At 40.4% G+C, this 25076-nt stretch overlaps 1 pseudogene; it reads left to right on the top strand.

Moving 5' to 3' along the window:
- The window catches only part of LOC110555064 (nucleophosmin-like), a 37635-nt pseudogene extending 16600 nt beyond the window's left edge, over window positions 1-21035 (top strand).
- Window positions 21036-25076: the final 4041 nt, after the last annotated feature.

Raw genomic sequence — 25076 nt, 5'->3', positions numbered from 1 at the left:
ATGTTATCATTATGTTACCAAAATAGTTACTCCAGATGGTTACAGCTTGCCTCTAACCAGTCACTACGTAACAAGCTTGCTCTTGCTAAATATAACCCAGTCCTATAACTGCCAAGTCTGGAAGCCCCGTGCTAAAAACCCTATAAAACCTAGCTTCTTTCCAGGCTTAGGGCTCCTAGCCTTTGACTGTTGTGTCAGTTCATGCTGGGAGTCCAGGCTTAAGCCCAAAATAAAGGTTCTTTGCTTTTGCATATGATTTCTGGCTCCTGATGTGACCCCATTTCGGGGTCTCGCAAACTGGGTACAACAGACATATATCTTGACATCCTGTGCTAGAATACTCAAAGTTTGTACGGAAATGTTGCTCTCAAGGCCCACACAGAGCCTATCATTTGATGGGCAGCCTGAGACCTCAGGGTCTTTTTTCCATTGTCCTGAAGGCAATCACCATGGTTTGTCAATATTAATCCTATTTTCTTTCCTAAACACCAGTTTCCTCTACACATGGCCCAGCTGTGGAATTTTCAAATCTTTACAGGTTTATTCTTCTCTTTGAGTTGTAAATTCTATTTTAAAAACACATGCCTTTAATCTCGGCACTCAGAAGGCAGAGGCAGGCAGATCTCTGAAGATTAAGGCCAGCTTCAAAACCCTGTCTTGAAACTGTGCCCCTGTTCACAAGTAAGAAGGTAGAAGTGTGTAGTTAGTTTAACAGAAGTTATATTTTGTTATGCTGAGGGTCATCACACAAGGTTCTAAGTTTCTAACTCAGGTCCTTAGCCTGTCTCTCCAAGGCTCACCTGTGATGTATCTTAGCTAAAGGTCAAGTCCAGTCTCTGAGAAGTCTCTGATTTGAGGGTCAGGGTCCTTGAGGAGCCTCTCCAGTAGAAGGGCAAATCAAGGTGACCTCTCACTAGATGTGCAGAGCAGTGCTTTGCTCTTGGTCTCCGCTTGTTACTGTCCAGTGGGAGGCGTGGAGTCCTAGGACTTTGTCTGCTTATCTTAAGTGTGCGATGTCACTGAGTTCTGGTTATCAGGTGCAGCCTTCGGTGTAGCGAGGATGCTGTCTAAGCTAATCTTACATGTCTAAAGGTATTTTTACTATGCTCACTACACACACACACACCAAACATACACATACACACAAACGAACAAAATTTCACTTTGCTCACGTTATACCACTGTCCTGCATGGAACCCATTCCTGACACTTCTTAAATAACCAAAAACCTGAGACTACATGGCCCAGGGACCTAGAGAAAATCCAAATAATACTGGTCTAAAAAAAAATTTTTTTTAATATAGCAACAATATGTCTCCCACAAAGACTGGACAGCAAAATAAAAAAAAGAAAAGAAAAGAAAAGAAAAGCTAGATCTCCAGGACTCGGCCAATATCCCTATTTTCTTAGTGTCCCCAAAAGATGCCTTTGCCCCCCAGAGAGCAAAAAATAATTTTAAGACATGTCACCCCCATTTCCAAGAGGTGGGTTGGATAGTTTTGGGTCATTCAGTGGGTTATGGATATTTGTTGCTGTTTAGGGGTTTGGTTACAAGTTGTTATTGGTCAATTGATCATAATTAGGGAGGAAATAACGTAAAAGAGGTTGGAATCGGGTATCTCCTTTCTTTCTCTCATATATTTCTCTCCTATCTTGTGTTGGGGGGTGAAAGAAGGGGAAAGGGGATAATAAAAGTATTTTTAAAGGGGGGGATATAGGATGATAGGAAAATGGTAGATTACTGAAACTACTAGTCTCAAATACTTTACATTGTTTTAGATTATTGTATATTGATGGATATTTAAGGTTATTTTGTTCAACTCTTATTTTTTATAGTTTTTAATAATTATATATTATCATTTATTACAATTTATTCACTTTGTATGCCCACTGTAGCCTCCCTCATCTCCTCCCAACCCCACCCTCCCTCCCTCTTCTCACCCTATGCTCCTCCTGATGAGACCTGATAGGCTAGGTTCAGATAGAAGGGGAGGAGGAACTCTCCTATCGGTGCTCAACTCTTGTTTAATGTATATGCAACTCATTTAAAAATGTAATGTAAAGTTCTAATTTTATGAAAGCTGCTATTGCATACTACTCAGGATAATTAGAAATGCAAGTCAGTAGTTAGCCACCTACAAATAATCTTACTTGTAGCTTATTAGATACTAGTTAGTAAATTACAGAAATAAGCTTTATTTAGTCTCTTGTCTATGTTTTCAAAATTGAGCAGATAGTACATAACTAGAAACGAGCAATGTTTGTCCATTTAGATATGCTGAGATAGATAGGTGGCCTTCAAACACTCCAAACACAGATTTACAGAATATGGCTTTTAAGATGTTTTAATAACAGGCTTTTCTGACAGAAACATATCTGCTTCTGGCAGCACCCCCAATCTACTTCAAAGAATCTAGTGGGCACTGAAGAACCTCTGTGTGGAGTTTGCTTCAAAGCTAGCCACTGGGCAAAATATCCCTCTTACCTCGACTGCTGAAAGGAAGTGATAAGCAAGACACTAAAAAGTCGACTACCCAACTTTGCAGAGATAAGGTAGGCCAGTCCTTCAATATTCCCTCTTCACAGAAAAATCTGCCATATTTTTCTGGGCCTGTAGCCTGAATTTGGATGCCCCAACAGCACAGAGAAATCTTGGTGACTGTCTAGGTAGCCAGCAACCTCTGTCATTTCCGTACATTTGGAAGTTCCTTTCTCTGTGCTTCCTGTTTTCTCAGGTAATATTTATCCATCTCAGGTCTCTGATGGGGTTGAAGACTAGACAGTTAGAGTCTTATAGTTTTCCTTGTTAAGGTTAAAGACGTATAAAAGCTTAAGTTGTTTAGGATCTAATAAAATGTTTTGGGGTCTAAAAAGATATTCTTAGGTTAATAAATGCAAGTTATGATAAAGTGATTTAAGTACAGAACTTTGGACTCACTGAGATAAAATAGATAGTGAAATACATTCTCAAAGGTTGCCAAATACATCTGGACTAGACTTTGTGAATGTAATTCTTACCTGATAAGTTTTCCTAATTGTTCTTATTGTATGTAGTTTATTTACATTATAGAAAAAGCCATTTGGAGGACTAAAAGGGAGAAATGTAGTGAGAATTTTGGTTTCTTTAAAATCCCAGTTATGTTATGTGAATATGTTTTTGTTTTAATCCCAAGTGCGGAATATGGAGCTGCTTCAGACTGTCCACAGCAGCTGTCTATAATGTGTCTCATGCTCTGGCAGTGGCATGACTTGTGCCACCTACAGGCAGTTTAATTCTGGAAACTCTTGAGAGGGTATAAGTGGGTAATCTTCTAGAAGGTCTATGGCAACTGCTGCTCCTCCTGTTACTGCCCCCACTTTCGCTGGTTCAGCCTGCTGCTGTGTTTGCTATTGCTGGTTCAAAGGTTTGCTAAACTGCTAGATATCCTGCCAACAAAAACTGGACTTGCCCCAAGGAACTACATCCTTATTTAGCAGGGAGTAGCCTATAGCGGTCTATGGTCCCTTTCACCTTTAACCTTCTTTCTTTCCCACCTATCATTGAGGAGTTGGAAGGGATTAGGATGAATAACGGTTGGAAAGCAGGTAGAGGTATAAGAACCCAATAAAAATAAATTAAAAAAAATATGCCTACATATGACTACTAGTGTTATTCTGCTATACTTATAGACAGGGACTTGTTCAGCCAACATCAGTGAAGCTTTCTCTTGGAGCAAATAGGAACAAATACAGAGACCATAGCCGGACTTATGCAAAGAATGAGAGACCTTGAAATGCTTATGCAAAAAATGAGAGTCCTTGAAATGCTCAGCCCTAAATACAATGTATTCATCAACCTCCTCCTTTCAGAGATCAGGAAATCCCTTGGAAGAGAAAATAAGGAGCACAAGAGCCAGAGGAGATGGAGGACACCAACAAGGCCCTCTAAATCAATGGCAGTGCACAAGTGAACTGACAGAGACTGTGGTCCCATGGCCTCCATGAGTCTACACCAAATTGGGGTCCTAGAGCTGAAAAGAGAAGTAGATATATGCCCCATCACTAATCAAGAAGCTATCTCCAGCTGATAATCACTGGTAAGTGATAACTGCGTTTCCTCCAGAGAGTCTCGCTGGGAAAACAAACTACTCTTAAGGGTAGGCCACATGACCAGGAGTAAAGGGCCAACAGAAAAGGAACTCAACAGCTTCTACAGAGGTTTCTTGTCTCAAAATGTCATGCCAAGGCTTTCCTGTTTTTTATCTCATTTTTTAATTTTCATTATACATATATATATATTACAGGCACATATAAAAACTCTATCCATGTATACATATGTATGTATGTATGTATGCACTTCTTCTCTCTCTTTACACTGCAAGCTTATGATAGCCTCCAGTTTAGTGTTTTTATAGTATTTCTAAGTGTTCAAATGCATAGGTCTCTGTTTCTTGTGCCTTCTCTTTGGCTCTTTTCCTTCTGTGTTTGTTTTGTCCTATTCCAATATGTTAGTTTTTGTTATACTTATTTTATTTTATTATTATCCGTTAGAAGCCTGTTGGTTTTGTAATGAGGAGGCAGAAAGGGGATGGGTCCAGATGGGAGGGAATGGGTAGGAACTTGAAGAAGTAGAGAGAGGAAAACATAATCAAGATATATTATGTGAGAAAAAATATATTTACAAAAAAAATTCAGAAATGGGAGATAGCTATGCAGTTCTCCAAGCATGCAGAACTTATGGTGTACTAAATTCTGATAAGATTTCCAAACTCTTCCTGCAATCAGCTTTATTTCGGGTACCTACTTTATTCCAAAGATAATAACAGGTACCTACGCTCTAAGGGAAATAGTGTACGTGGACGAATTTCTATGTCATGGAAAGATAAGCATTAGCTATTTTGCCTACTACAATAGTTGAGCCATTTGCTGGATAGTTTTATTTCAACTTCACACAAACTAGAGTCATCTGAGAGAGGGGAGCCTCAACTGAGAAAATGACTTCATACAATTGGGCTGTAGGCAGTAGGACATTTTCTTAATTAGTAATTGATGGGGGGAGGGCGCAGTCCATTATAGGTGGGGCCATCCCTGGACTGGATGATCTGGCTTCTATAAGAAAGCAGGCTGAGCAAGTCATGGGGAGTAATCCAATAAAGCAAACCCTCCATGGCCTCTGCATCAGCTCTTGCCTCCAGGTCCTGCCCTGTTTGAATTTCTGTCCTCCAATGATGTGGAAGTGTAAGCCAAATAAATCCTTTCTTCCTCAGTTTGTTTTTGGTCATAATGTTTCACCACAGCAACAGAAACCATAGCTAAGACATTGTTAATTTTTGCCACCAGCAAATGCTGTGTCGTTTTCCAATAACTGGAATATTCCCATATCATTCATATTCTAATGACTGTATTAACCTTTTACTGGCATAACTGTTTTAGTGAAGACTCAGTACACTAAAGCTTCAGGCTCTGGTTTACTTCACACAAAACAGACTAATTCTCTGCCTATGCCCAGCTTCCTGGGGCTCTCTTTTCATAACAGGAAAAAGGAGAAACTGGATGGCTGAAATTCAGAAATGTAAAAAAACTCAGTTATGAAATTAACTAATGTTCACCGATAATAAGAATGATAAACTAAAGATTTCTCCATTTGATTGCTTTCTGACTTAAAGTAAAATGGTTTTGCTTATGCAGATTTTGATGAGTTGTGTTGTGTAATAAATTACTGGTAGCTAAATATATTTTACCACTGTGCAATAAAATTTTCAGGATGAAGAAAACAACTACCCTGCAAATTCATATATAATGCATAAACACTTTATATAATACCAACTTTTTAGAAGTACTTTAGGCAAGAGGGTATAAATTTTTAATTCTCATTGTTTATTTTCTTCTGTTTTACACCTTTTGAAATATGTATTGACTGTACATATCTAAAGAATACCGTTTGAGGTGTTTTAATATGCAGATATATTCATAAAGCCGGCTCCACAATCAAGATGACAGATGCTAAACCCCAAAAGCTTTCAAGTACCTACCTGCTACTATTTCCTTCTCCCAACCACTCCCAGTGATTTGCATCATGTCAACATACATACACTTTCATTTTATAAAATTATGACTAAGTGGACTATACAGTATGTACAATTTCTAATTTTACGTCTTTCAGTAGCATACATTTCTATATGTATTTATGCTGATACCAGTATCAATAACTCATTACTATTTGGGCTGAGTAGTATTCCCCTGCATACACATTCCACAGCTTATTTGTCTTTTAGTTGCTTGGGTTTTGGTGCACAAGCCACAGCCCCAGGAGTCCCCACAGACTATGCTCAGCCACCCATCCACAATATGCCAATTAAAGTGAGCACAGCGGTGAAAGGCAGAGAAAAAGAGATTTAATGAACATGGCCCTGTGAAGAAGAACAGATTAAAGAGTTCGGGGATGCCAAGTCTTTCTTTGGGGTGTTAACATAAGCTTTTCGTTTAAATAGAGGCAGAATTGGGATACAGGGCAACAGGAATGCAGAGTTAAGCAATCATGCTCAAAATGTGATCTTGTTACCTGAGTTTTATCATAAAATCCTGGGCTCCAGCAGCCAGAAGAAGAAGCTAAGCTCAGCCAGCAGTCCCTGTAGACCAATTAAAGGGATGAATAAGAGTGAAAAAAAAAAAAAAAAAAAAAAAAACAGAGAACAGAGATTTATTCAGGATGGTTAGCTATTGAAGAAGAACAAAGAAAGAAGTCCAGCGACCATGAGTCTATCTTTGGGATATGGACATGGGTTAAGCTTAAGCAAGGACAATTGTATTCGTAACTAAGCAGCTCCATCAGGATGTAATCTTACCCATCCCTGAGCCGAGCCACCCCTGCCTCAGATCAAGTCTTGCAAAATAATCGTGCAAAGTGGTCTGTAAATTCTTAAGCTGGACAGAGGATCATTCTGATTTCTAGGATATCATTACCTCTGATCCACAGTTCAGCCACATCTTCAAGGATAATCGTCTTCATCTGTGGAGGAAAGTATGTCTTGAAAGGTTTTGTTCTGAAAGGGTTAGATTAACTTTGTAACCTGTATGTCTTCTAAAGCCTATAGTTTTGAGTTTTAGGTTCAGGTTAAGCTAAAGCCTCTTAGTACCTTTCCAGAGAATGGAGAAATGTGACTCTATCTGCAAGGACAGATAGAAAAAAAGCAAGCAAGCAATGACCTTCACTCAGCAAAAAGAAGGACCAGACCCTTGTCTTCGAGATAATGTTTCTTAGCAACCAACCCAGATGGCCTCAGTTCTTCTTCTGAGTAGCTTTTGACCTCCAGCCAAAAGTCTGCAGCCCCAATCTTCAAGGATGAGCTAACCACCCCCACCTTCAATTGCAGCTGCATCCACACTTGGCAGGACTGGCCAAGCTTGAGCACCTAAGACTAACCAATTATCTTACTGTATAGCTTCCTCATCCAATCCTAAATTGCCAAAACTGCAATTTCAAATTTCCCGCAATTTTTCTTCTAAAAACCTAAGGCCTTTTTCTCCCGGTGCCACTCTTTGCTGACCAGCAGGGGTGACCCCCATTGCGCATTCGTGGTCTGTGGGGGTTTCTGGGAAGGGTGTGATCTTGAACTCCTGAGCTGTGAGACTCCAGGTCTTACAGTTCTCCCTGGAATTCAAGGTAATTCAGGAAGAAAGGTGAGGAGAGACGATGTTAGATCTGGATAGTAAATAGAGTATGTTGAGGGGCTCACTTCTTAAGAAGTGAGTGTGTTAAAAATTAGTTTCAGTAACAACCAAAAAAAAAAAGAAAGAAAGAAAAGTTGACAGAGAGGACAGACTCCATTACGGATGTCTCAGTTGGGAAACCTCTCATAGTGTGTGCATTTGCAAGTGCAGAAGGTTAAAACCATGGTTTAAGACAAGGAAGACCTCAGAAAATTTACAATGTCTTTAGTAACGCACTACTGGGGGAAGAGGGAAACAGAGACAGAAGGACAGAGACAGAGGCAGAGACAGAGAGAAACAGACACAGAGAAAGGGGGAGCAGGCAAAGAGACAACCTGGGCACAGAAGCTACAGTGGCACAGGGAGAGGGTGCTGAAAAGTCCCCTTTTCTCTACACTGGGATATCTAGGACACCAACAAGAAACCACCTCACAAGAGCCCTGCTGACTCAGCAGTTCACTGGTGCTCTGGGGACCACTACGAGCTTTGATCTGTGTGGAGATTTGAATGAGAATGACCCCCATAAGCTTTTAGATTTGAATGCTTGGCCACCATGGAGCAGCACTATTTGAAAGGCTTAGGAGGTAGGACCGTGATGGAGGAAGTGTATCACCGGGGTAGGCTTTGAAGTTTCAAGACCCCCAAACCACACCCAATGGCTCTCTCTTCCTGCTGCCAGTGGATCTAGAAGTAGAACCCTCAGCTACTTCCCCAGCACCGTGTCTGCCTCCGTGCCGCGATACTTCCCATTACGATAACGACTAAACCTCTGAAACTGTAAGCAAGCCCCAATTAAATGCTTTCTGCTGTTGGAAAGAAATGGGTGTCTGGCTAAATAATGTTTATTATTAGCCCTATGATTATGATGGTGATATTATTTAACCCACTTTCACAATCAATAAGACACAAACACCTGTTAGATTTTTAAACTGCCTTATAACACCTTGGGCTGGGCGTATATTTCCACCTACACCATCTCAATAACCTCCTAGCCCAAATCCCATGCCATCTGCCTTTACCATTCCTATCTGGGCTACCTTCCATCTATAATCTTATAAATACTTGCTTATATTTTCCATCTTAGTATTTCTTTTTACACCATTCTTGGAGTCCTTTCTCCTGGCCCACGTGGTTCTTTCTCCACGCTAAATTATCATGGCGTCCTCCTTCCTCCTTTCTTCCTGTCTATATCCTTCCCATGATTCCCCTGTCCTGAAAGCCCAGGAACCTTAGCCACACCTACCTCCTTCTGCCCTTCCCAGCTACCGGCCTTTTTTTTATTGACCAATCAGGAATAATGTCTTAGGCAGGTTTATACAACAAGGATTGGGAAGTAGCCAGATTTTGAGGGCCAGTAAGTAGCATCAAAATGCAAGCATCAGGCCAACCACCAACAGCTTTCATTTATAAGAATTGCCACGACCGACCGTGGTGTCTCTTCACAGGAATAGAATGCAGACTAAGACAGCCTGCCCCTGTGCCTTACTTCTATGGAGTGTGCACAGAGCGCAAGGGACACCTAAACCACACCCTTTACCCATACCTACCTCTTTAAGAGCCTGTAAGAGCCCACGCAGAGAGGACAGCAGCGCCCATTCCGCAGACTGTTCCTTCCCTCGATTGGTTATTTGCACTGCTGTGCAGAAATCCTTATTTAAATGCAAGCTTACTGAGAACTGGGCTTTTATGGCTGTATTCAAAAATCTTTGTCCAAATAAATGCTCTAATTGTTTTGTGTTTCTTCTACTGGTTTCATAGTTTAGAATCTTACACTTGAGTGTTTGATCAATTTTGCTTTGGGTTTTATGTACTTAGAGATATAACGGTCTGGTTTCTTTATTCTCCACATACAATTTATTATCCATTTTTCCCCAGCATCCACTATTGAAGACACTTTTCATTCTCTAGTCTATATCGTTTCTGCCTTTGTGGAAAATTGGTGAGCTATATATATGAGAATTTATTTCTCAATTTATTCCACTTTTCTATGTGTGTTGTATACCAGTACTTGTTGCCATAACTTCATAGTATATTTTGAATCAGGTATTATAATGTCTCCAAATTTGTTCTTTTTGTTCAATATTGTTTTGACTAATTGGAGTCTTCTGTGTCTCCGTATAAGTTTCATTACCTTTTTTGTTCAGTTATGTAAACAAGTCACTGATATATTTTATAGGAATTGTACTGATTCTATAGATGGTTAACATTAATCCTATCCATGAGCATAGGCTGTCTTTTTATTTTCTGTCTTTTTCCTTTTTCTTGAAAATAATGTTTTTATAATTTTTCATGGTAGATGTTATTCACATCCCTAATTCAACTTGTTAGAAAAATTTGTACCTTCTTTCCTCGTTTCTGAACTGTTTTCTTGGTAATTTCATTACTGGTGCATAAAAGGCTACTGATTTTTGTAGGTTTGTTTTTGTATCCTGCAACTAATTCTGAATTTGTCTGTTTGAGTACTTCTTATATCCTTTTGCTTCTGTCTATGTGAAATCCTGTCATCTGCAAATGGAGGATATGACTCCTGTCTTCCTAGCTCAATGGCCTTTACTTCTCCTGGCTCTGGAGATGACCCCGGGGTATATTGAAAAAGGCTGATGAAATGAGAGCACCCTCTTCTTTGTGGCTGATACCCTCCACTCAGTGTTGATGTGCAGTCTTTACAAAACTTTCCAAGTTTCTTTCCTCCAAAGATTTTATTTTATTGAATTCTTTTCAGTATCTATTGAGATGATAATGTGGCTATGGCTTTCACTCTTTTGATGTTTGTAATTTTTTTCTTTGTGTTTATAATTTATGTAGGCTGAACTATCTTTACATCGTGGGGTAAATTATTCTTGGCCATAATGTGTTATCTTTCTGATGTATTATTGGATTTATTTTATAAATATTTTGTTGAGAAACTTTGCATTCATACATGTCAGGGATATTGACCTGTGCTTTTTTTCTGTTGGATGTTGGATAAATATGTCCTCATAGAATAAGTTTAGGATAATTCACTCTTTCTTTTCTTTAAAATAATTTTAGAAGAATTAACATTAATTAGTTTTTCTTTAATCTTGGTAAAAATTTAACAGTGAAGCCTCCCAGTCCTTGGCTCCTGTTTATTGGAAGAAAAGTTCGTTACTGGTTCAGTTTGGTGGCTTGCTGTTGGTACACATGTTTGGTTTTTTTTTTTTTTGTTGTTGTTGTTGTTGTTGTTGTTGTTTTCAAGTAGTAGTTTACAGTAGTTCCAAGTAATTCTTAGTATTTTGGTTTTATCAGATGTAATTTCCTCCTTTTATCTCTGATTTTTTTTTCTTTTGCTACAGATCCAGTCCCGGCTTTCTAAAAATTGATATTTTAAAGAAGGAAAACGCCTATTTTAAAGAAGAAACGCTGGGACATATCTCTGCCGCGTTGGGGATTACTCTCTCTGAACTCGGGTCTTTCTGCGGCTGCAGCTCTGATGTGGTACACAGGCTCGCCCTCTACCTGTGTGATCTGCAGAGCTCCTCCCCAGCCTGGCCCAGCAGCTGCTCTCTGCAGCCCACCAGCAGTGGCCCATGTAGCTCATCCTGGCAATAAAAGCTAAATGCCTCCTCTGGTCAATATCTCTCGGTGAGCATCTCAGTTTCGGGCTACTCTCCCACTCTTCTACTTCTGTAGCCACAGCCTGCTCTTTCCCAGACTCCTTTCCGTGAACGCTGCTAAATCAAGTCACAGGTGTGCTGTGCTCCCGAGTGTATGGGAGTCACGGTCACCTTGCTGGGTGCATTGGAGTTTGACAGGTAGTGGGAGGCTCAGGGTGCTTACCAGGGTATGAGAATCACAGAGGTTATGTTGGCAGGTGTAGCAAGGGCGCTTACCAGTGCCAAGAGCTTGCTGGGCCTCTTGGGGCTGTCTTGCTAAGGGAGTACACTGGCTGCTTCCTGACGGTAGGAGTGGCAAAGCAGGACTGGTCATCTATCTCTTGGGGACTCATTGGACCAAGCATCTAAAAATGGACAGCTCTACAACCTCATGTGGCCACAGGAGAACGGGAGAGCTGTCTGCTTGCTTTCTGAACAGCACAGTGGCCAAGGCACCCAGAAAAGGCTGTTCTGCTACTTCTCTGGACCTTTGTGTTCCAAGCTACTAAATATGCATGGGGGAGCCTTTGGGATGTCTGTTGGAGCTGAGAATAAATAGGCAAGTCATCTGACTGATTCGCAATTACCAGGAGAGCGCAGCACTGCCCAGCTGTTTTCCGGAGTCCTTAAATGCTCACACACACACACCATCTCCCCCGTGATTGCTTCCTAAGGCTAGGTCAGCAGGCCTGCTTTGTTGCTGTGCAGAAACATAAAGACCCATTATTGGTTTTGAATGTATCCCCCAAAACACCGTATTTGACTTGTCTTGGTTTGCTTCGCTCTCCATTTGATGTCACGATAGCAGAAAGACCTTTGCACTCTGGCGCACGGAAGTACAGACTACTCCTTGTGCGGCATGAGTTTCGTCTGCTGCTCTGCCTGATTCTCCCCGCTGGACAGACATCTGAGATGCCAGCCGGCAGACCCTCTGTGAGCAGCTCTCTCCCACTGGAGCACAGCAGCCTCCGACTGTTTCCTCCAGTGAGGTGGACAGAAGCGTTCTGCCTGGGTTCCCGTCTCAGGTACTGACTCCCACTAACCCTGTGCCAGCCAAGCCTGAGACGTCGGAAAGTTCATTTCATCTGTTCCTTGTTCCCAGAAATATTTGATGTCATAAAAACAGTGTTCCAAAGATTTTGTCTGATTAGCTGGTTGCTTAAGATAAATGTTGTCTCTACCAGCTGATACCTAACAAAAATGGAAGTTGATTATAATTTTAATGCTTACATAAAATTGAGTGTTAATTTAAGCTTATCATCACTCATTATCTTCCTATAACTTATGTAAGATTGTTTGTAAGTTTCATGAGCCACATTAATAAAAGATGCCCTTAAGACAGTTTTTTAATTGTAAAATACATATAATTTTTAAAATGGCTATTAAATGTCAAACTTTTCATTGAGTATTCCTGAGAATTAAAAAGCTATTAAAAATAGAATTACTATGAAATTATACTTTAATTTTTTTAAAATAAAAAAATTTAAATTAGTGTTAGCTGTAAGAAGGATATATAAAATATGCCTTACCCAGTTGTTATAATTAGGAAATACTCAAATTTACTTAAGCATTTTAAATATGAGTTTGCCATCAAATTTGATAAGTAGACCTTATTCAGAACAATTTGGATTTCAGAAATGAATTTAAATTTTTAACTGCCTTAAAAACCAGAACGGCAATTTTAGGATTATATGTCTAAAGCCCTTAAATATATGCAGTAAATAAATTCCAAGTGTACAGGTCTTTTAAGAACCATTAGATAATTACTTTAAAAACCTCTAATGACTTCTTTCAGACTTTGATTAGAATGCCAATTTTCCAAATGACATATTCGCTATAATTTTGTCCTCCTCTATTTTAAAACTATTTCCACTTGTGATGAGATTGCTTTCCAGTAATTAAGCTAAAAATCTGTCTTAAATATGCAACACTAGAACCTAAATTACATGAACAATAACACTTCACCCATGAGATTATATGAAAATATTTTTAGAATTTAATAGAGTACCCATACTTGTATTAGCTGAGACAATAATAATACTCCTGAGAAGAGAATTCCATTAAAACCCTGAGGCTGGCAAGGGGGCTCCGTGGATTAAGCATTTGTCATGCAGCTGTAAGGACCTGAACTTTAATGGCATTCTAAAACCCACATAAACTGGACACAGCGGAACACACCGTAATCCCAGAGCTCCCTGCGGTGAACTGGGAAGCGGAGGCAGGAGCTTCCCATAAGCCTGGCATATGCTGTGGCAAACAACAAGAGACCCTTTCTCAAGCAAGATGACAAACAAAGACCAATACCCAAAGCTGTCCTCCGACCCTGTGGCCTGTACACAGCCACACTCACATGAGCATACACACATACACACGGATCATACACACACACACACACACAAAGTATTGTAAAACTTTCACATCTAAGTTGTGGCAAAGTCACTCAAACCTTACACTCATGAGACAATATTAACATTTATTCTGATGTCAAACCAATAATCCCTCATATTCTGATTTGCTAAGGAGTATTTTTTCATAACTGTGCTCATGTTAAATACCCTTGAAACCAAAAAAGTAAAAACATGCATATCTTCTCCCTCCATGTTGACAATCTAGTTGACAATCTAGTTGTAAAAGAAGTCAGAGAAACATGAAATAATTAAATAACAGGATAGATATAATAAGCTATTTATAACTTAGTATGAAATAACACCATTTGTTAAAATCTATTATGCCAAAGAATTCTACACATGTCTAATCCTATCAAACATTATTTAAAATGGGAAAATTACAGTTCTTTGGTTGCAAGTGACATCTTTCCTTGTTCCCTCTCCTCTTCTCTCTCTCTCTTTCTCTCTCTCTCTTTCTTCTTGCCTTTCCCTTTCTGTCAGAATAGATTCACTTTCTCTCAGTGGTGAAACAAACCCGTAGCTCCAATGTGATCCATCTTGAAACTTCTGTGTTTATACTCATAATAGGAGAAGAAAAATGAATGTTTTCTCTTTGCTTACTACTTTTTTTAATCTAGTCAGGAACGGTGGAACATACTTGCAATGCCAACACTCGGGAGGCTGAAGCAGGAAGATCACAAACTGGAGACCAAGACACTGGAGACAAACACTAAACCCTCTAACTTAATTCATAGTGATAAGCCTCAGCACCAGTGTCAGCATTGGAGAGGGGGTGTGGTTACCAGTGTAACAAATACCATTTGCTCCAGTAGAGGGACTTTTTAACAAGGAGAAGGGACAGCTGAGTAAGGCCACTGAAAATGCACTTATAATTAATGATACTTTAATAATTTGTGGAAAAACAAGTCATTTTCTCAAGTTATGGATCTGGAAGAGCTAACATGTATGTTGGTGAGCTTTCTGTCACTGTGACAAGATAAATAAGAGCAAGAAACTTTCATGTAGCCTCATGGTTTTGGAGGTCTCTGTGCACGTCTGAGCCACGTCTCTCGGCCTGCGGTGGCTGTTTCTTCAAGGTTTGGTGTAGAGGAACACGTTCAACTTCTGCTAGCAGAGAAACCAAGAGCTGGGGAGCAACCTCAAAGGCTCTCTCAGTGTCACGCGCTTTACGAGGCACGTCTTCATTACATGTTAATTATTTCTCAACCAAGCTGTTACTTTTCTTAAAAGACAACGGCAAGAGATTCTGGTTGTTTTAGTCATTATAAAATTCTCCCGTCGACATTTTTCCTCTTTCTTTTATTACTGCTGTGTTTCATTGGAAACCAGCAAGTAGTGGCTCTAATTCTACAAGCATGTCTGCCCCTGCCAGCTGTATTTCCTCTATAAAGAACTTCCTCTCTCAGCTATTTGAGTACAGCAGTGTCCGATGTCTCTTTAGGTTTTCAGGACACTGGCTGGCTCTGTGGCAACCTCCTGGCGAATCGATGGAATGGGAAACAATTCTTGGGCTGTCTCCCTGACTCTGTACTGCTTTTCGGTACAGTTCAGTCTTCCAGTGCTTAAACACCACATCCACTAGGAACTCCTTTACCATCGGCTGTGCATTCTTCGCAACTCCATTAGACACTTCTCTGTTGTTGCTTTCTTGAGATTCATCACCTGTAATGCAAGTCACATGAACTATGTACGCCAATCATTTATAGTCATGAAATTCTGTGATCATCACCACAACGAAGCTTAGAGCATTTTCCTTACTCTCCACAAAAACTCTTTGTTCACCAAAACATTTTCACTATTTCTCCCAGTTCCCACCATCTCCTGCCTTAGGCACTCACTAATCTACTTCTTGGTAGCCTGTAATAGGCATCATGTATAGAAAGCCTTAAGCAATATATAATCATCTGGGTTTTCTATCTTCATTTTGCATATTTTCTCAGTTCATCTTCATTGAAGCCTCTGTTGATAATGTATTTTATTACTTTCAATGACCGAATATTTATTTTGTGAGAGTGACATATTTCATTCATTTCCTCTGTTGATGGACACTTAGACTGATTCCAATTTGGAGCTATTATGATTAAGGCTGTTATGAATATTTTTTGTACAAGTATTCCTGAAGATTTGTTCTCATGTTTTGGTGTACAACTGGGAAGAGAATTGCTGGTCTTATTTTCATTTTATTTAATCCTTTTCAGAACTGCCAAACTGTTTTTCCAAGAGGCTGCACTGTTTTACATTCTCTCTGTATGCCTACAGGAACTGAGATTGCCATTTCTTTTTCAATCATATTTCATTTAAAGTGACATGTCATTGTAATACTTATGCACATAAGCAGTTCTGAGGGAAAGTGAGGTTAGACATCTCTGTTTTCATATCTCCTGTAAGGAGTCATCTAACCAGATGTCTTCCTGTTTTGAAGGCAAACTGTCTCCTCATTGTGGCATTATGAAAGTTTGTGGTATATTTTGGATACAAGCTCTTCTCAGATAAAAACTTTGTAAATGCTCTTTTATTCTTTTGTTTTTTGTTTGTTTGTTTGTTTGTTTGTTTGTTTGTTTTGCTTTGCTTGAGTGTGTCTTTTGGAATACACAAGTCTTTAATTTTGATAAAATCTAAATAATCAGTTTGTTGTCATGTAAGGTTTGGGCTTCATACCTGAGAAATCACTACTTTATCCTAGGTCACACAGATCTTCTACAAGTTTTACATATTACATCATAAATTTACATCTAGGTCTATTACAAGTTAATTTTTGAATGGTCTCCTTTTTTCACTTCTTTGAATATTGTTTCTCTTTGTCTTAATTTTTCAGCCTCTTTGTATGAAGTTGGGGTCTCACAGCTCAGGAGTTCAATCGCGCCCTTCCCAGAAACTCCCCCAGACCAAGACTCATTGCAAAAGCAAGAGGTTTATTAACCATTGTACAACGGGGTCACCCTTGCTGGTCAGCAAAGAGTGGCACCGGGAGACAAAGGCCTTTAGGTTTTTAAAAGAAAAATTGCGGGAAATTTGAAGTTGTAGTTTTGGCAATTTAGGATTGGATGAGGAAGTTATAAAGTAAGATAATTGATTAGTCTTAGGTGCTCAAGCTTGGCCAATCCTGCCAAGTGTGGATGCAGTTGCAATTTAAGGTGGGGGTGGTTAGCTCATCCTTGAAGATTAGGGGCTACAGACTTTTGGCTGGAGGTCAAAAGCTACTCAGAAGAAGTCTAGGTTCGTTGCTAAGAAACGCTATCTCAAGGACAAGAGTCTGGTCCTTCTTTTGCTGAGTGAAGGTCATTGCTTGCTTGCCCCTTTTTTATATCTGTCCTCACAGATAGGGTCACATTTCTTCACTCTCTGGAAAGGTACTAAGAGGCTTTAGCTTAACCTGAACCTAAAACTCAAAACTATAGGCTTTAGAGGACATATAGGTTACAAAGTTAGCCTAACCCTTTCAGTTCCTGGGTATGAAATTCTTTGTGTGTATCCTTCTTACAGCCTGTTAGTGGTATATATATGTGTGTGTGTGTGTGTGTGTGTGTGTGTGTGTGTGTGTGTATCACTTTGGAGGAATAGTCAGTTGTTTAGTTCACAACTACATGTAAGTCCAGTTCCAGAGAATTTCCCAGCCCTCTTCCAGGCTCCATAGGAACCAACCAAGCACATAGTACACAGGCATACACAGTTACAAAATAACAACAAACGATACAAGTTTATTATCTCAAAGCTTCTGTGAATTAGAAATTGGAGCCCAAGTGGGCAAAGTCCTTGCTTGACATCTCACTGGGATAAAACCAAGCTATCAACCAAGTCTGTAAACTCAGCCAGGTCTTTGGGTTGCTGTCAGTTTGGTTCCCTGTAGTTATAAAGTGAAATCAACTGGCTCACTCTTAGGGGATCTTCCTGTTCGGGTCTTCATTACAGGTCTCTATCTTGTGTTACAAGGGATATTCTAGAACTCTGTTTCTCTAAAGTCATTAAGAGACTCTCTGAAGGGCTCACTCATGTGCCTAGCATACTCTACATTTTCATTAATTTAAAGTCAATTGATCAGAGATTTGATTACATCTAAATACTCATTGACCTTTACTGTATGTTATGAACCTAATTCTGAGAGGGATGCCCTATGGAATGATCCATTGGTATATGCTATAGTCTATTAGCTATGATCCTAACTGTCCTGTCTGTTGTTAGGCCTTCTGCATCAATAGGCCTCTTCCGCTGCCTTCCTGAAAACTCCAGGCACATTTCACACTCTTTCAATAAAATCCTTTTTTTGTTTCTTTGAAAAGCCTAATCATTTTATCGACCCAGACTGATACATCTTCATTTTTCTCTGGTAGAAATTAATGACAACTTCCTGAAACGCTTTCATATAAATCAAAATTATTACAATGAAATGTAAATTACTTTGATGACTACTCAGAAATGAGAATTCTCAAGTTATTTGGCAAGAAAAAGAAGTTTGAATTACAATATTTGACAGAACACACTGTCAGCTTTAATGCCCAATTTATTTATACTTCTTGTTTCTAATAAGTACTTAATCACAAAGCCATGCATTATTATAACCTCGACGACCTCACTGTTTCCGTCCTCCTCATGCATAATTCTATTGCACTTAATTTCACATCCCACAGAAAGTCAAAGTTGTTCCTCAGGATTTCTGATAATTCTTCAGCCACTGGATCTACTTGGCCTCCCTCCACCTCGACGCTCAGAGGCCCTTGCATTCTGCTCCATCCACCCAGCACTGGCTCTCTTTTTACTCATTGTATTATGCCAAGGTTCTGTAGGCCTAATAGACCTCGTCTACTCTCTGGCCACGGTTCTGTGTGGGAGCATGAGTGGCAGGATGTCACATGAAATGATGCTCCGTTGTGTTGTGTTTCATTTTGTTGTATTTGCAGGAGGGAAGGCATATGGGTGCCTTGGTTTGGTTGTGTTTGGTGCTCAGGGACAGGTACACGAATCCCAACTAAGTATGTGCTCAACCACTAAACTACATCCTTACTTCTCGCAATGTCCTTGAAGGTCAAAGGTCGACCGTTTTGTTGACTTTCACTTTCCTCTTTCTACTAAATAAAGAAGTCGTGTTCATTATGTGAAGCTTTGGCCATGGTCCTCACAATCAAATTATCTCCTTTTGAACCCAGTAGTAAGCTGCTGAGCCTTATTTCTGTTGCTCCTGCAGCATTTCTTTGTGCTGATGCTCCCACTGCCTTGAAAAGAGGTAGAATTAGAAAGGCTGCAAGAACTAATGCAGGGTTTGCGGTTTTGCTCTTTGAGGGCTTGGGTTTTTTATCTTTTAATTTCTGCATTAGATCTAAAATCTTTCATGTACCAAAACAGACAGGCTTTGAAGGCCGTAGGATGTCAAACTTAAGAAAACTGAAGGAAGGGCAGGAGTTCCACCGTTCAATATCTAACGAAAGGACTAAATGACATAATGAATGTTACCTGCGAAGGAAGATGCAGAGTAGCTGGACCTTACAGGATGTAGGAAGAAGACAGAAACCTTGTGAATGAGGCAGACACCAAGTGGGCTGGAGTCACAAGGAGGAGAAGCTAAGTCTCCAAAGCTCATCCCACAGGGAGCCCATCTGTCCATGGCCATTCCAGTGAGAGCCACAAAACATTCTCACTACACCGAGAGACTGTGTCAGTTCCTTCTCCTTGCTGAAGGAATGGAAGCTTGTCATTCGAGGTCAGCAAGAAAGTTAAGGAGAATATTCCATTCAAAATGTGCCTACAGATACTGCCTTTTTCTTTTACATCTATTTATTTATTTATTTTGCCTGTGCATGCACATGCATGAGAAAGAAAAAGTGACAGAAACAGACAGACAGACAGAGACAGGAGACTGACCATGTGTGTGGAAATTAAAGGACTTCTACTTCCTTCACATGGGGTCCAGAGGATTGAGCTCAGGTCATCAGGCTTAGTGGTAAATGCCTTCACCCACTAAGCCAAATTGCCAGCCACAATGTTGCCCTTTTTAAAGAAGTCTAGAATTGGCAAACATCCCCTGGACAGAGAGATCTTTAACAGCAATGAGAGAGTTGAAAGTACAGAGGCCAAGTCACCAATCCCACATATGGGTAAAACTGAAAAGTCCAAATTGTTTCAACACTTATCAAAATATGATTCCTAACAAAGACAGTTCCAGAAGGAACTTTTATTCCGTTGTTAGTTGTTAGCTATTGCATTTCCCCTATGATAATTAGAATCATAACGTCTCCACATCAGTCAGGGTGTCTTTAACAAAGACTTTTTCATTGCTACTATTTTTGTTAATAAGAAAGGAATTTATAAACCCTGACCTCTCTTTCAAGACTCATGGGTAACTCTAAAGAACTCTGCCATGTTACCAGGAATTGATACGACCATTGGCTTTTCTATTTCCATAGCATCGGAAAGCTTGAGTGCGCTGCCACTCCCAGCCTCGGCTTTGTAAAAAAGCTGTTCTAAGGAGAAGTAGGCAATTATTTCCATCCACTTCTCTCCCACACCAGAGTGGATGTTTCTACCTCATAGAAGACTAAGTGGGCATGAATGGGAGCCCTCTGGGGTCTAAGAACTATCTTTTCTCTTGTGGACTAAAGGCCAACAAAAGTTATCACTTTAAGGTGGATACTGATGAAAATAAGTACCAGTTCTTATTAAGAACATTAAAGTTAGTGGCTGGGGGAAAAGATGAACTACACATCATTGAGGCAGAAGCAATGAATTATGAGGAGAGTCCAGTTAAAGTAACACTGGCAACTTTGAAAATGTCTGTCCAATCAACAGTTTCCCATGGAGACTTTGAGATTATAGCACCTGTCATCTTAAGGTTGAAGTGTGGTTCAGAGCCTGAATATGTCAGTGAAAAGCCCCAGAAGCTGTGGAGGAAGAGGCAGAGTCAGGAGAAAAGGTGGAGGATGCAAAACTCTTAAGGAATCTGTCCTAGAAGCGGCAACAAGGCTCCCCAGAAAAAGTAAAACTTGATGAAAATGATGATGATAGTGGCAATGATGAAGAAGATGCTGAAAAGGAGGAAACAGAAGAAAAAGCTCCACTGCAGAGACCTGTATGAAATACCTCAACCATAAACGGACAAAAATCAAACCAGAAAGGAAAAGATTTAAAACCATCAACACTAAAATAAAAAGTCAAGAATCCTTCAAAAAAAAAAAAAACAGAATAAAAAAAGGAAGAAGAAGAAGACATTAAGGCAAAAATACAAGCAAGTATGGGAAAGGGTGGTTCTCTTCCCAAAGTGGAAGCCAAGGTCATTAATAATGTAAGGAGCTGCGTCCAGGTGGCTGACCAGGAGACTAGTTATGGTCTCCAGTAGCTGATAGTCTCTTTAAGAAAATGGTTTAAACAGTTTGAAATATTCCATCTTATTTCTGTAGCAGCTGAAATCTGGCTGTTCTTTTTATAATGTAAAGTAAGAACTCTGCCTAGTGTGTTGATAAATGCTACCCAGCTTCCATTGCCAGGAATGTGTTGTCTAAAATGCCTGTTTAGTTTTCAAGGCTCCACTCTTTACTTGGTTTTCGGTATACATGGACTGTTATGATAGAACATAGTAAGTAGTTGTGCCAGTGGTGGAAATGGCAGGGATACAAAAATATACGTGTGAAATAAATTCTGTGTTTTAGCAAATAAAAAAAAAAACACAAATCATTCCCTAGTACCCACACAGTCACCACAGAGCCTTCAGTCAATAAATTTACCAAAGCAGGTGTTCAAACCTGTCAAGTGAATTAAGCCACTAACTAGTTACTCTTCCGCCAAAGTTACTGTGAAGGTAGATTTTCTCTGCCTCTCAAAGCAGAGAAAGCACATCTGTGGCATGCAAACACTTGTTACAAGATCTGCTCTTGGCAGAGCCCGAGGACCACTTTGATTCTGGCTCCCGCTTCTCAACAAAACTTCTTTAAAAGATGTCACCGTTTGGAACTTAACACTTTTCAGAACGCTAAGCACGACTTCTGTTAAGATTTTTGACAGGCCTTTTGATGCCCACACATGCCTGTGGAAACAGCGAGTCGTTTTGACATGTCACAAGCAGCGGAGTCAAGCGTGATGCCAAGCCTTGCAGGGGCTCCATCTGCACGCCATGTAGAGTCTTCCTAGGCTAAGAAATACGGCATCCTTTCGAAGCTTTCCTCACTGGGTGCACGCTCCAAAAGAGGTTCTGAAATGGTATTTTCTCAGATGGTGTCAGCACACATCCACAAACACTAGGGGATGTCTGGGCTGGGAAGAGCCACAAATGAGGCAGCTCCAGGAGGCTATGTGGGGGGAATGTCAAGAGTTACACAGAAAAGCTCCTCTCTCAGGAGAGGCGTTCTGTCAATTGTCTCCCCTGGCTCTAAGCGACTTCCAATTTTGATGTAGTCAGTGAAAAGTGTTGCCAGATCTCTCCCGGGGAGATAGCTCAGAAGGTAAGGGACTTAACGTTCAAGCACAAGGACCCAAATTCAAGTCTCCAGCGGTTACACAAAAGCTGAGTGTGGAGACACACATCTGAAATTGCAGGCCCAGAGCATCAAAGAGGGTACCACTGACCAGCCGGTTAGCTGAAACAGTAAATTCCAGGCTGGTGAGAGACCTTGTCTCAAAAATAAGGTAGAGAATGATTGAGGAAGACACCCAATGTTGACATCCGGCTTTCACACATACGTAAATAAAGACAGTATCAACTGCTTGGACCTGACCATCAGTCTTGAAGCTATCCACAAGATCCTCAGGAGATGGAGCCTATTAACATCCCCTTATGGGACTGGGACAATAGCTGGGCAGATAGTTTAAAACAATTGCCACACAATTGCAGTTCAGCTCTCCAGAGCCCGTGTAAATGCTGGGTGGGTGGGGGAGCATGCCTGTAAGGTTACATGCCTGTAAGTCTAACCTTAGAAAACAGACCCCAACTTTGGAAGACAGACCATATCAGAGAGCTCTTGGTTTTATTGAGAAGTCTTGCCTCGGTGAGTAAGGTGGAAGATCAACTGAGGACGATTTATGACATCAACTTCCATCCTACACACAGGAGCATACATATGTGTGTGCACACACACCACACACAGGAATGCACACACACAGGAATGCACACACACAGGAATGCACACACACAGGAATGTACACACACCAGATTAAGAATGGAGAATAAGGCTTTTGAGACTCATGTGATCTTCAAAAAGACCCTTAAAGACCCTTCCAACTGCACCATATGAGTTTTGCTTTTCTAGCACAACTCAAAGCAGGTAGGTGGGCATAGCTGGCTCTTCCCGTGCAAGCTGGGCACCACTGTCTGCTCTCCGCATTCTTTTCTTCTGTGAGGAGGGAAGGATGAACACAGGTCTGGTCGCTGGCCTACACTGTATTAGCAATTGAGGCTGCTTTTCCTTAACAGCCTGCCGTTGTTATCCCGGGCTTCACCTCTGTCTTGTCTCTTCAGTATAATTCCATGTTTCTGTGTCTCCTGTAAGCCACAAGCGGTGGTGGCTTTTGAGTCCCCGTGCTACTGACATTCACAGGTGCCTGCCACTGCTGCAGCTGCAGCCAAGAGTTGAAGGGAACCATCATCTTCTACACTTTCCTGTTTGTTCAGAGTGGACTCTTGTCTTCCCATTAGAAAAAACCTACCTTGAAGGCAGAGTCCAGAAGCTTTGTGCCTCAGTGATAGAACGTAAGTATGAGAGTCGATACTCCCAGACACAACTAGCACACTGAAGACGTATGCACATTTAATCAACATGTATGTTGTGTTTTTTTAAGATCTCTATCCTTGTGCCCTGATCTCAACTAGAAGACACCCAATAATAAGGCGGAAGGACAGTGAAATTTGGACACCAGACCCTACCAAAATCCTTAATATTTATTGCGTATTCGCCAAAAGCTAATGTAGCGATTTCAACTACTGATCAAAGAAAAGGAATCTATTACTTTTGTATAAACACATGTTTGTGGGCAAACATCTTAGTAAAGTACCCAAATAATCTCCCATAACTAAACCTGGGAGAGTGAGTCGGTGAACCCTCAGCGACTGAGAGGTTTCTAAGTTACTGCTGGGTTCTGTGCTGAAGAAGCGCCGAGTGTTGGGTCTGCACCAGATGGGGTCCTAGAACTGAAAGGAGAAGTGGATGCATGCTCCCATCCCCAACCCAGAAGCAATCTCCAACTGATAACCACTGGCAAATGAAAATTTAGTTTTCTCCAAGGAAGTCCCCCTAGGAAACAGATTGTTCTTAGAGTAGGCCACATGCCCAGCCAACAGAAAATTAATCCAATGGCGTCTTTGAAGGTTCTTTGTCTCATGGTGTCCTGTTAGGACTTTTACTTCTTTTTATTATCATTATTTTATCTTATCTTTTATTTTTGTTTTATTTATACATTTTTTCTTTTCTTTTTTTATTCCAAAGGTCCTTTACATATATATTATGGCTTCCAGTTTAGTGTTCTTATGGGATTCTTGAGTGTGCAAGCAAGTGAGTCTCTGGTTCTTGTATTTTTTTCCTTGAGCATCTTTTCTTCTGTTGGTTTGTTTTTTTCCCATTCCACTCTTTTTTTGTTTTGTGTTATATTTGTTATATTTTATACTATATTAGATTATATTAATTACTATGCCTTAGAAGGCTGTTTTCTAATGAGAGACAAAGGGGATGGATCCAGATAGGAGGGAAAGTGGAGAAGAAATAGGAAGAATAAAGGGAGGGGAAACATCCCTTTATTATATTATTATTCAAAAATATATAACATATAATATATTTAAAAATCTATTTTCAACAAAAGGGAAAATAGAGACCACTGAGAGAGTTAATACTCATTGGAAATGGGGTGGGCTGAGGTGACAATTTACTGGGGGTGAGGGTCAGGTATCATTTCTTTTTCTTCTGAGAGGATGTAAGAGAAAAGTAAAGCAGAGGTAGCCAGAGGAATTTTAAGAATAGGAGACCTAATATTTTACATGATGGAGATGTGGCAATGAGCCATCTGCACACAGTCAGTGGGCTTTTAAAAGAGAACAAAGAACTGAGTTTCAGAAAGGAGTTAGATTAGAAGCATCGGATCAGAGAATGAAGAAAAAGAAAGTTGAGGAACAAGTATGTCACAGGAGATGTCATAGAATGCTGAGGGGCAGGCACTGGGTTTCTCCAGAGTGGAGTGGGGCATTATCCTGACCTTCCCAGGGCTCGGGACTACAGGCACTGCTGTTCTGTCACCTTCCGGCTGCACACATCTGGCTCACAGGCTGTTCAGTGCAGCAAGAGTGCTTCAGTCCTGTTCTTGGTCTTGGCTTCCCTCTGCTGGCCTTTTTTGTTCTACTGCACTATATCCATGGGTCTGCCATCTACTTTCAGACCACAAATCAGTATAGAGAATCCAG

The sequence above is a fragment of the Meriones unguiculatus genome, chromosome 2 (genome assembly GCF_030254825.1).
Source record: "Meriones unguiculatus strain TT.TT164.6M chromosome 2, Bangor_MerUng_6.1, whole genome shotgun sequence".
Lineage (NCBI taxonomy): Eukaryota > Metazoa > Chordata > Mammalia > Rodentia > Muridae > Meriones > Meriones unguiculatus.
Note: the sequence above shows the minus strand (reverse complement) of the source record. Positions and strands in the feature narration are given on the sequence as shown.